Here is a 13,288-nt window from a genome sequence, read left to right as displayed (position 1 = left end):
CCAGAATATTTAATGCATTAACGATATCTTTAAAAGTCCTCGAAAATGACGAGGTTCTTGTAAAAATGGTGAAAGCTTTTGTGTTAGAGCACAAATTCTATGACTTGAACGAATTTTATCGTTTAAATAATGCCATGTACACAGACTTATTTTAAAAAGCAGTTATTTACTATGTATGTTATGTGGTATATAATGCTTAACAAAATAAAGAAATCTTGAATCTTGAATCTTGAAAGTCGTAGAATTTGCAAGATATTATTATTGACCTTAGAGGGCCAGCCATTTAATCCTGAATAGTCCCAGGTTAGTTTGGCTGGCGGTCAAAAAGTTTTAATTTTGCTATTTTCTTTTGAAAAATAGGATTAAATATTTCGGTTTGAGTACAGTCCTTATTTGGCCGATTTAAGTGCTTTTAGTAATAGTCGTAGAATTTGCAAGATATTATTATTGACCTTAGAGGGCCAGCCATTTAATCCTGAATAGTCCCAGGATATTTTGGCTGGCGGTCAAAAAGTTTTCATTTTGCTATTTTCTGTTGAAAAGTAGGATTAAATATTCTGGTTTCCTAACAGTCCTTATTAAGCCGATTTAAGCGCTTTTTGTAATAGTCGTATATTTTGCAAGAAATTATTATTGACCTTAGAGGGCCAGCCATTTAATCCTGAATAATCCCAGGTTAGTTTGGCTGGAGGTCTATAAGTTTTCATTTCACTATTTTCTTTTGAAAAATATAGGATTTAATATTCTGGTTTGAGTACAGTCCTTATTTGGCCGATTTAAGTGCTTTTAGTAATATTAGATTAGATTAGATCAAAATTTATTGCATTAGACATATATAGTACATCTCCAATTTGCCTTTACAACAGGTCATTATAATAATAATAATTAGGTTTTATCAATCTATTAAATACAACATCAAGTGAATGAGGGAGCTCGCACGCCATTAGTTATTCGGCGGGGGTGGGCAAGCCTTTGACTAACCCTCCTCAAATACTGCAGGGGAAAACCACCCCCGAAAACCCTGCAGCTGAGTCTCAATCTTCCAAGTTTAAGCATTCAAATTTACATCTCCAATATTCATTCATATCATAGAATTGACACTTCAGCATTACATATTTGACACTTTTAACAAAGTTGCCATAGTCAGCTATTTCTTTCAATACATTGGGTAATTTGTTATATACTCGTGCTATCATTATCTCAGGACTTTCATTCACACAATTTAGTGAGCTTGGCCTTACAAATAAATCTGTTTCAACATATGCAGTAGCACGCGTAGTTCGCACTACAACACCTGGAACATCACGATTCATTTTAAACTTTTCAGGAAATTTGCGCACAAACTTAACACACTCCAAAATATATAATGAATAGACTGTAAGAACTCCAAATTTCACAAATAGTGGTCTACATGAGTCAAGTGCCGAATTACTTCTCCAATATTGAACGCCAGCCATCGCTCTTATTACTCTTTTCTGCGCAAGAAAAACATCTTTCATATGTGTAGATCCACCCCAGATTACAATCGAGTATAGAATTCGGCTAGCCGCATATGCATGATAGGCTTGGACCAAAGTCGATTCTAGAACTTTTTCTCGTAACATGATAAATAAATACGTAACACTACGCAACTTAGTAACCACTTCGCTGCACTGTTTATTCCAATTCATTGTATCTGTTAACGTTACTCCTAGAAGGCGACTACTGTTCACCACAGACAATTCCTCATTCTCAATCAATATTTCAGGCTGGATTATATTCCTCGTTTGAGCGGTGTGCATTGTCATTACCATAGTCTTATTCGGATTCAATTTCAGGTGATTATCACTCGCATATTTCACCATGTCAGAGTTTGCTTGTATTGTCTTTTCATTCACCTCAGAGGCAGTTTTACCTTTCACTATCATTGTAGAGTCATCGGCAAAAATAACTAATATTGCAATTATAACAATTAAGGGCAGGTCAATCGAATATGCGCTGTAAGTAAAGGGACCGAGAGATGTACCTTGCGGCACACCTCTGTTACTCTCACGCAAATTTGATTTAATTATTTCTTCTACACCCTTATCATTCAGAACTCTCAGTTTAACTAGCTGCTTTCGCTCTAGTAAAAACGATTTGACCCAGTCTAACGCTTTACCATTGACACCAAACATTTTTAGTTCAACAATCTATCAGGTACTAATGATCCAAACGCGTTTGTAAAATCATACAAAATAACATTAATCTTTTCTCTTTTGTCTAATGAGTCGTACACATTTATCACCATATCATAAAGCGCAGTGACCGTAGAACGCTTTTTCCTAAAGCCATGCTGCTGGTCAGGCAAAAAGTTATTCCCTTCATAATATTTCTCCAGCTGAATTAAAAACGCTTTTTCAAAAACTTTTGAGATACTCGACGTAAGGGCGATTGGTCTATAATTAGCTGCATCTGTATTACTACCTTTTTTAAACAGAGGCCTTATTTCTGATACCTTCATTAAGTCTGGAAATACTCCTTCACAGAAGGAACAATTAACAAGGTGTGTTAGTGGAGCTACAATATAAGCAGAAATTTTTTTCAACACTTCTGTGGAAATTCCATCCGAGCCAAACGATCTCTTAGTTGGCAACCCGCACAAAATTTCAAAAATCTGCTCTTCACTCAACATACAAAGTTGAAATTTCTCTACTGTGTATTCAACATTTTGGCCAAGCTCACTGTTTAGTTCCGGCACACATTCTATGAAATTATCATTTAATATTTCACTAATTTTATATGGGTCTTAGTCGTAGAATTTGCAAGATATTATTATTGACCTTAGAGGGCCAGCCATTTAATCCTGAATAGTCCCAGGTTAGTTTGGCTGGCGGTCAAAAAGTTTTAATTTTCCTATTTTCTTTTGAAAAATAGGATTAAATATTTCGGTTTGAGTACAGTCCTTATTTGGCCGATTTAAGTGCTTTTAGTAATAGTCGTAGAATTTGCAAGATATTATTATTGACCTTAGAGGGCCAGCCATTTAATCCTGAATAGTCCCAGGTTAGTTTGGCTGGCGGTCAAAAAGTTTTCATTTTGCTATTTTCTGTTGAAAAGTAGGAATAAATATTCTGGTTTCCTAACAGTCCTTCTAACATTAGTGCGTCAAGAAAGGTAAACACAATAAGATTACCAAGAACCTTCTTACAGTTTGAGATATTATAATTATTATTTTTTTTTCTTTATATAAAGAAACTAGCATATAAAAGCATTTTAAATGACTAAAAAAATTGTTAAAAGATTATAAGAACAAGATTTTTTAAACTGAAATTGAAACAAAATTGATAGTATTTATTTTTAATTTTTTTTGTAATGACTTCCCATTTTATTTATGAATACAAATTATGTACACATGATTTAATTATTTTAAATACTTATATAGGTAAATAAGTACTAATAAAACTAATAAATTATTTTAGAAGACAAAAGCCACATCGGAGAAAAATTAGTGATTATTGTTTACATCACAATTTATGCTCTTTTTAAGGTGAAATTGATGGGACAATATTCTGTCATTGAATTTACGCCATAGATGTCTCCCTGCCTTGGTTCAGCCTTGGTTGTATTTTCCTTTGACTGGAATAAAATAGAGAGACCAGTATAAAATCTTGTTTTCAAAATAGGTGATGAAAGATCTCAAAATAGATCAAAGTACGATCTTTGTTACGCAAATTGGTGAGAAATATAGCTAAAAGGATTTCAGGAGATTTTCAACATCCATAATATTTTCTTTCAAACTTATTATTAAATTTTAGTTCTTCTTCCAGCAGATAAGTATGAAAGGTGATAACTTATTTTCCTTAATCATAAAACACCAACAAAATATCGAAATCTTAATTTTTAAGCTGATTCATTGAGATGGAAAATCAGATGAATGTGTTGTGAAGAAAACCGATATTAGCGATTTGAAAAAAAAAGAAGAGAGCTCCATAGATACGGAGGACAAAGGCTTTTCATCCTCTTTCCTCTCCTAATCTGCTCGGCCACACCTTTTCAAGTGGCCGACGGGTGCTCTCGGTCTTCTTCTCCTCTCTTTCTCGCGTTATTGGCATCGGAGCGTGTAATGATTTCTGCAGCAGCAGCCACAACGTATAAACACACTTTGGCGCCCCGAGAAATTATCCCCAGCCGCAAAAATAGATACTTTATTTTATACGCTCGGCGAAGAGGAATCGATGGCCTCTAACTCCTCTCAATTTCCACAGCCTGTTGAAAAATGCGCGCCCCCACGACCGTCTGCAAAAAAAACGACGAGACGCCGAAATGAAACGCTATCGACTTGGCACCGGAATTGCATTTTTTTCTCCATCTGTCCTCAGCGTAAGAAGTGAGAAATCGGTGACGCAGACTTGGACCCAGAAAAACTCTGGATGTCAATAAATGGTTTTATTGATTAAGATTCTAAGCTATCACCTTATTAATTATTGCATGTCACTTTTTTATTATTTCTAAGGAATTTGAGATTTTTTTTCGGAAATTTCATAAAGTTATATTTCATACTCAAGGGATTTATAATTTTCTAGACAATTTTACTATTAAAAAGTTAAATAAAATAAATAAACAATGAGAGTTTCCAAGTTGAAGAGAAAAAAAAATTACAGTGATTTTAATTTATTGCAATAAACAATTATTTGCCTAATGCAATAGTAAGTTTGTACTAACATAATGTTTAAGACAGAAACTTGCTATTTTTCAAAACTTAAAATTGATAAACAACGTGTTCCTCTTTTAATTTTTAACATAATTAAAACTGAAGTGATTTTAAATTCCACGGAGGAAGAAGGAAAAATTAGAACTTCGTTTAATTTCAGAACACATAATTGAATGATTAAATAATTATTTTTATCAACTCCAATTTGCTTGATAGTGAAAAGTTATTTAAAGTTAAATTGATCAGTATATTTCATTTTGTCAACTGCAAAGGAGCGTCCGTTTATTAACAAAGTTGAGCAAATTTGAATAATCCTCAAGTTCTTGAGCGAATTTCGTGCACATTAGCACCCTTAAAACTCCGCGTATATAAACGAACTTGCCTCGTCAGCCGAAGGAAACTTTTCAATTTGGCGTCGGCCGGGCCGGCGGTCGACCAATAAAATAACTAATTAAGGCCGTCGAGTGCTCAAAAGTGTCGCAGATGCTCACTGGGCGGGCGCAATTTGAATTCGGCGGGCAATAAAAGTTTGGCCCGGAACGAAAGTTGTTCTTCGGCTCGAGAGCTGCTGCTCGGAATTCCTTTCAAGATTGCCTTTCTTTTTACGAGAGTTAACGGCGAAAAATGGGCGTAATCCATTGTCGAAATGAAGCTCATTTATCCGCACGCACGCCCATTTGTTGGCCGGGCGCGTCCTTTATTGCTCTACACTTGTGCTCTTTGTCCGCGGGCGGCGAAGACGAGATCGGCTCTTTTATTGCCTACTTTCGCACCTTCGCCGTAACACGACCCCTTCGATTTTGCCTGTCAGAAGCTCTAAAGTGTTTCGAATACCCTCCAACTAAATGTGGGCTAATATTCTCCACTCTTCTTTCATACTCTTTTAAGAACAATAACTCAGTCAACCGAGGCTCACTGCGGCGGATGGGGGGTCTTTTTGATCTCGGAAGTTTTAGCAAAATTTTTGCTAGTGGTGATGCCTTTTTGTCCAACAATCTCTTTTTCTAAATAATTGTTTTTCAAAAATTGAATGTAAACAATGTATTTGTAGCAATGTGGACAAATAAACAACAATAATAATATTCCAAAGTTTTACATTTTGTCTTGGAGCATTATCGAGATAATTTGTTTTCAGCTTTTCACGCTCATTAAAATTGCAAATGAAAAATTCCTCGCGAATTTCTTCTGTTATAAATTTTTCATTAAAAGCATAAAAAGTAGAAATTGGAAAATTGGAAAATCGCTGATAACTTGAATGAATTTGGACAAATTTTCAAAATTCAGAACTACTTGAAATTAATCATCTGGTGAGCGTCTTCTCAGTAGATATTAATCCTCCGTACGCTTCTTCTTTTCCCCACGGGCGCGAAATGTGATCCAGCGCCATAATTAAAGCGGCCCGTCAAGTCCGTCGGCCCTAATTAAAAATTAATTTCTGCCCAGACGTTGCTTCTCCGGCTTTCTTGCGGTTTCCGCCGGCCAACCCCTAATTACCGACGGCCCCAGGGCAAAAAGCGTCAGACGCATCCGTTTCCGGCCGCGTCGAATGAGAAAAGGGATGAAATAAAAATCGCAGGACCGTTGCTGCTTATCGACCGGGCAAAAGAGAAAATAAATAGCATAGTGCGCCAAAGAGGGCTTTATTTGTGGGTGCCTGGGGAGGCAAGGTAGGCAACCGGTCGGACCGAAATGTCCGGCGGAACGCATAACTCCGCTTCTTATCGCAGCTCGGTTTTTTATTCGCTGTCTGGACTAAAAAGAGCAGGGTTGTTTACATTTAGCAGCATTTGCATTATTATGAGGGATGCAAATAGGGCCTGGTTATTTATGGTAAGTGGAACGGCCGACTGTACGTTTGCTTTGCATTTCAAAATTTGTCGGAAAATAATTATTCCTGGCAAATTGTAATTTTTTTCAATCTGCTTTGCCTTATCAAGCCGAATTTTATTTCGGAATTTGTGCCAAATCGCACAGACGGGCAATGTGCGTTTTTAATGGACCGCCCTTATCGAACCGGGTATGTATGTATGTTTTATCAAGCTTTTTCCATCAATTTTAACACGCAAATTCCATGGTCCGGTAAAGGTTTCACTCGAATCGTCGCCACGCCGCGTTAACACGCGGACGTGCTGAGGGGGATTTTGCAGTGCCCATCAAAATGACGGCAGCGCGTGCAAATCCCCCCGACGACGATAATCAGCTTAAAGCTTCATAATTTCGCGCGAAACGACTGCCGCAAATGCAGATTTTTCGCTCCCCGCGCTGTTTGTTTAGATAAAAAGTTTCCACAAGAAGGGGTAAAATTGCCCCTTGTTAAATCATACACTGCGTCTGAACCCATAGAAAAAAGCTAGACGTTTAATTATCGATAAAGTATTTCATAAATATGTGACACATTTTTCAGAAAAAAATCTTAAATAATTTTTTTTTCTATATAATAAAAACTCGTGAGGTGTTTAGATTTTTTTTGCAAATAATATAAATTTTTTACAATTGTGAGTATTAACTGAATTGAAATAAATTATCCAAATTATCTGTTCATACCAAAAACAAAAATCAGAAAATATTGATTGCCTAAATTTGCAATTAAATTTCACAACCCTATTCTTATTTACATGGCACAGTTAAATTTTATAACTCTTGGTGTTTTAGTCATAAAATTTAGTCATTATTTGGCTCCAGTGCAAGGATCAGTGAATTCAAGACTTGACGTGTGTCATCAAATAAGCCGGCAAAACGTAATTAAACGGCGGACGGTGCGCGATAAGCCAGAGGGAGCCACCGATGCGCTGCTCAAAATACAAACAAGCGTGATTCGAGACCGGCGGGTTGGCCGTTGCTGATTAGACGAAGTGAGTGAGGCCTCCTTCCGTTCCTTCGAGCTAATCCGCGGCCATTGTCATGCAAAGTCAGGCCGTTACCAAGTTATTGGACTTCAGATTATTGCCTGGCGAGAAGGCGAAACTCACCCTACAAGATTGAAATTGGGTCCTTTGAATTTTAAGCAAGAAAGTTTTGGGAAAAATAGGATAAGCAAAAGACCATAAGTTAATATAATTATGTGTCAGTTAAATCCAAATGATGAGAAATAAGAAATTTTTGTTTAATATTATGCTTTAACTTTTTCACTGTCATTTTTTTATTTAAAAAAATTGTTTTACTTAATAGAATTTAACAATTTTAACGTTTTCTTAGAAAAAATGAGCATTTTTTAACCAGCTTTTATAAGAATTTCTTAGTCGTTTTAGTGGGGTCCCACAATTTGTCAGAATATTTTTTGTCAGAATTATTTTTTGCCAGATTTTTTGTCAGAAAAATCGCGCGAATGTAAGAAAATTTAGTGTCAGAATATGCGTTAGCCAGGGCCTTCAAAATAATGTGGTAAAATAAGTAGAAAAAATGCCAGTTTTAAAAATGCAAATATTTGTTAAAAACTTTTTTTCGGAATTTCTCATATAATAACTTAATATAAATTTAAGAATAAATAATAATATAATATATTTAATAAAGATATTAAAATTTTAAGTGTACTCAAAGCACTGGGCTTGCACTGCAAACCTATCAATATGTTCTTAAAACAATTTAGAGCAGTGGATTTGGAAATTCAAGTTTGATGAATTCAATTTTTCAAAAATATTTAATTGTATTCGGAAGATTTTTCATTAGAAACGTGTTATTGAGCTGCTAAGAACCCGAAAAAAAGCTGTGAAAAAAGTTGCCCCTGTTGGGGGTCGATACCCGACTCAGTTAAGAGCTAGCAAAGTTTTGCTCCCTGCCCACTTAGCGGGGCTGCCACCAACTAGGCTAGCACACAGGCTTGACAATGAGCTGAAATAAACTTGTTATATGAACTGTGAAAGACCTAACAACGCATTACAACAATGAAACACTCTTGTTGACGTGTAAGCAACAATCAAAATTTTCTAATTGTTGTGATTTACAAACCTTGGGGATACATTTTGAAATTTGTTGGTTGTTGAGTTTGTTGGTGATTTAAAATTAAATTCCAGCGAACCAATTTTAAAAATTACTGGCGCAACGCGAAAAACAATATTCTTTTGAATGGCCCCTTTTCCATTTGCGGGTCATCAGGCCAAGGGCGTTGGAAAACGCGCTTTGGCAGAAAGTTTGACGGCCGATAATTCCACCTCGAAATTTTAAATAAATTTTTATAAAAACCTGTAAAAGTCAATCTATGTTTACATTACGGCGGATGGGATCTTTTTTATCTCGAAAAGCGTCACATGATTTTGGGCGTATATGAGCAGCAGAAAACATTATTGCTGACCGGCTAAATTTGCATGAAAATAAATATTTCCTAATATTATTCTTTTTCAAATGATTTTTTTGCTCATGAATAATTAAACTAATTTTTTTGTTTGATAACAGGCCAGTTTATCATGGCCAAGTGGTCCGTTCAATCATCCACCTGTCAGTTTACCCAGAGCGATCTCTGTTAGGTTTTAGCGCAATTCCCTTGTCTGAACCGAGCGATAAATTTCGCCTGGTTATTTTGGGTGGCGCGCGGGTGTGGCGCGGTCTGTGTGCAGTCTGACCTTTGCGTGACTGGCTGACCCTGGTCATGATCGGTCCGAGCTTTATCATTGTGCGTGTGTGTGCGTTTTCGCTCTTTGCAGTCAGAAGCGGCGGGCGTAGGCGAGTAAACAGCCGGGCAGCTTTGCTGATTAATTATACACACATGCACGGCCGAAGAGCTGCCGGCGCGAATTAATCTCCCGCCGCCCCGTTCGCGGATCTCACTTGATTCAAATGAGGGCACGCGAGTGAGAAGAGAACCGACTAACGAGCAAACATGCAATGCTAACACCACCGCCGCTATCTTCCGTAAGAGATAGAAAAAATAATGCGCAGGCTAGAACTGAGATCCAGAGTCCAGACTATAGATTACAACATTAAAAATTAATTTTTATCACGTTTAGACAAAGATTGCAAAATACTGACCGCACACGCTTTTTTTTTTGTTTTGTATCAAAATTATTTAACTGAATTGTATTTATTTTTGCTTCTTCTACTCTGCTCACTGCAAAAAAAATGAAATTTACAGTTAGCAGCTTGAGTATCGATTGTGAAATCATTATTTGCGATTTTTCTTTTGCAAGAAAAATTTTTGTTTGTCGAAATCCACCATAAAATGCTTATAAAACTGCTTATAATTTGAAGCCATGACATTTTAAATTAAGAAAAGAGAAAAATAAATGAAATTAAAAAAAAAACTATTGCACAACAATTCTGACACTTAATTAATTACTAGCCCGAAAAAAAGATTGAAAATTGAGTTGATCCTGTCGCAAAATTTAGATTGCGGGTTAGGCTGTTAATCTGAAATCTGAATCACAAATTCAATTCCAATCAGTAAAAAACATAGATCATGAGAAATTAAGATTTTTTAAATGTACTATAAGTGACTGTTCCTTTTTCAATATGGTGTGGGTTCACCACGGCGGTAGCGCGTCTCTTTTGATGTCGAGCGTTTTTAGCAGACCTCATCTAGTTGTGATACCTTTTCTGCTCATTTTTTCAATTTCAATTTTTTTTATGACTCGAGTAGAATAATTTTAAGAATCAATCACTTTGCTCAACCTCTTTTTAATTGAAGAAAAAACATTGATACACTTGGGTCGAAATTAAAATATGATATTTTTAATTGAATTGATAAGAGAGAAAACTTTTAGGTTTAGTTGAAGAAAAAAATTGCCCGTCAAATTTTCAACCGATCCATTTGTTTTTTCTACCGAATTTAGTGAGCAGACAAACACAAAATTTGTTTTTATTGCGAGAAAATACTTTTAAGATTTGAAAGTTGTGGAACCGCGATGCAGTTCGAATCCACTAAAGCCGCAGCCACAATTGAATTGAAGTTTGTTTGCTGCTTTTGCTCTCTCACAAATCAATGTGGCGCCCTGGGTAAACAAACTGTGATCGAATTAAAAAAAAAACGTGATGGATGCGCGGCTGTTTTGGTGGTGTTTGGCCGTAAATAACTGTGAATAAAAAAACGAAAGAGGGAGCGAGCCAGGAATTCGCTGCCAAACAGTCCGGATAGAATCGCCCTCTCAGATAAAGATAAATCACGTCCCGCTCGCGCCACCCAGGGTGTTAATGGAATTTTTAATTTGACGCAAGGTTCTTCTTTTCACTCAGAAGCAGAGGAAGAAGAGATAACTTTCTTCCTTTGGACGCCACTGACGGTTTGTTTGTTTTTCTGTGGTCGGTTAAATTCTGCGGAGAAAGCGATATTGAGAAAAGGACCCCTTACAAAATGAAGTAAAAGTCACTTTCTCCCTCTAACTGATTTTCTTTTGTTCTAGAGAGCCAATCCACTCACGGGGAAATTTCTTCCTGTCGAAAAAGGAACGATTAGCGTCGGCAGAAAGAAAAAATTGCAATTGGAAAAGAAGAGGCGTCGGGGCACGCGGCTCGCAGAAAAGGAAAGTCCTCGGGGACGCGTTTTGCAACAAAAGATTGAAAAGGAAATGAGGACGACTGAGCCATAGAAACTCCCGGGGGCCATTACAGTAATTAAAAAAGTTCAACATTTTCCATTAAATCTGACTGAGAAATTAAAATTGGAAAAAATATCACCGTAATATTAAAAAGACTTACAGGAATCTTTTCAAACAAATTTAATTTAAATAATTTTTTAAAAATGAAATTAAAAAAAATATATTTGTATTATCTTGTTATATACATTTATCTAAAATAACTATTTCCAAACTTCTCAGCGAATTGGAGCTTGAAATAATTTTTTTTTTTTTAACATTTATTTTCAAAATTTTTGTAAAAATTGTTAACATTTATTTTTCAAACTAATTCACGGATCATGAAGTATACAATGAGAAGTTATTATTTAAAATTGAATAATAATAAATTTAAAGAAAAAATGAAAAAATTCACTAGCTCAGAAGGATTAATTTGATTTTATTTTTCTTGATAAAAAAAGGAATACGCCAGAAATGAACATTTATTGATCTACATCAAAATTTGTTTAGCGATTCGATTCCAATTCTGACAAAATAATTTATTCGAGCATTGATTCCATCACCCCTGTTAAGCATTGTTTCGCACGTCGACGACTATAATTGGCGGCGATCGTGCTGGCAGAAGCACGTGCGCGTGATTCATTGCGCTCATCAACTCCGGCAATTAATCTGGACCAAAAGGCTATTTCCTGCACAGCCCCGTTGGCTGGCTGCTGCGATCGACTGACCCCCTTTATTCTTCCTTTTTTCAAAATAATGAGAGACGCGCAAATAAATCACACAAAAGGCAAAGTCTTGGCAAACAAACAAACACAATAAACTCGGGTTGTTTGTCTGAAATGCACCTGACTGAGTGACTGACTGAGAATGTAAGACAACAAGAGAGTTCCAGCAAAACAACAGTGACGTCGACATTACTCTACTCGGAAACAAACACTTTGGGGCAATTGTAATGTCGCAATGAGCGAATTGTGCAAACATACTTGTAATGAGCTGAATACAAGTTAAAAATTGAATAGAGCTTTGTAAATTTTGTCTGCCAAAAAAAAAAAAAAATACTGATATAAAATACCAAAGGTCTGGACATTTTCCTTTTATAATTTCAATTTCCATTTTTATTCTTCGTAAATTTGTACATTTTTTATTGATCGTAGTTAGATTTTTTTGTAAGATCTTAATGGATCTTAACGAGAAGCTTATTGTGATGTCAACACGGATGTGAAAAACCCTCTGTTCAAACTTTTCCCATAAGATCTCAATGTAAATATTTTTACGTCAACTGATCTATCGGTTATAAACGGCCATCTTTATTTTGGTGATATTACCATGATTTGGTAAAAAAAAAATCAGACCGTTTTTTTTTGCAAGAGCTCAGATTTAATGCCCTTCTTTCCAATTTAGGTGTGAAATTAATTTAATAATCTGCTGACCCTGATGTGAAAGAAAATTTAAAAACTTGGAAGAAGTTAATCACAAAAATCCATAGGAATTTCATGTACGCGCATGAAAGGTCTTTTATAAAAAAAAAATTGATTTTAAATTATTAATTTTTATTGGATTTATTATTTTCTAATTAATTATTATTTTAAAGAATTTAAATATAAATTAACGATTTTAAGACAATCGTAATAAATTTTTGTTTAATTTAAAAACACGCATTCATCAAAAGCATTATTTTTCCCTATTTAGAATCTGCTGCATTTAATGACGTCATATTCCTCTACCATATCAGTGAGGCGAAACTGAATTTCGGTGGCAGTTGTTGTTCCTCGTCGGTGGTCCATTTTCTCCCTTCACTATACCGTGCGATCTCCAATCAAAACTCACCGATGCGAAAGCGTACATTTTCCTTAATAATTGCCCTCTATAATTAACGATGAGGACAGCGATGGAGTGCCCCTTTCTCTCTTGTCTGCTGCGTTTCAGATTTATACACATAGAAAGCGGCGTCGGCATACAATAGCACCAGCCAAAATGAACATCCCATCGTCGACGCAAACAACCCTTGTTTATTACACAGTGGAGCGCAGACGACGTCTCCCTGTCTCGACACTTCCTTTCCCCCATAATGTATAGATTTGCCATTAGCCTGGCCCGCAAATCACGCCGTTTTGGT

At 35.9% G+C, this 13,288-nt stretch overlaps 1 protein-coding gene across 3 annotated transcripts in view; it reads right to left on the bottom strand.

Moving 5' to 3' along the window:
- LOC132200277 (delta and Notch-like epidermal growth factor-related receptor) overlaps positions 1 to 13,288 on the bottom strand; it is a 98,863-nt gene that overhangs the window by 62,755 nt on the left and 22,820 nt on the right. The window lies entirely within an intron of this gene.

Source organism: Neocloeon triangulifer, unplaced genomic scaffold (genome assembly GCF_031216515.1).
Source record: "Neocloeon triangulifer isolate White Clay Creek 2 clone unplaced genomic scaffold, ASM3121651v1 ptg000014l, whole genome shotgun sequence".
Taxonomy (NCBI): Eukaryota; Metazoa; Arthropoda; class Insecta; order Ephemeroptera; family Baetidae; genus Neocloeon; species Neocloeon triangulifer.
Note: the sequence above shows the minus strand (reverse complement) of the source record. Positions and strands in the feature narration are given on the sequence as shown.